Raw genomic sequence first — 469 nt, forward strand, 5'->3', positions numbered from 1 at the left:
GCAACTATACTGTACTACTCCCTTCTTATAACTGAAAGGCTGTGTCAGTACCAGAAAAGATAGGAAGCAAATAATTTCAGAATAAGGGGCTTTCTCTGCCAAGAAAGGATAAGCGAGTCATTTCAATGGAAATATATCTTCACAGCCCTTGTTTTTCTAATTTCTCCAAAGACAAATAAAATTTGTAAGTTTGATCCCATTCTTCAAACTGGCTGTATGAATCACTGAATGACTAACATTTTCCAATGGTTTCTATTGCTGCTTTTTTTCAAAGTGGCCATTTCAGACATGGTTTCAGGTATTTCAGACATTGTTTCAAGTATCAGTAAGTGCTCTATTTTTATATACGTATAAATGTAAAATTATATATAAATACATATATATTTCATAGACATAATTATATATAAATACATGTAAATATATATTTATATTCATGTATAAATTTCATATATTATATAAAATCAAATGT

The sequence above is a fragment of the Pteropus alecto genome, unplaced genomic scaffold, assembly GCF_000325575.1.
Source record: "Pteropus alecto unplaced genomic scaffold, ASM32557v1 scaffold79, whole genome shotgun sequence".
Lineage (NCBI taxonomy): Eukaryota > Metazoa > Chordata > Mammalia > Chiroptera > Pteropodidae > Pteropus > Pteropus alecto.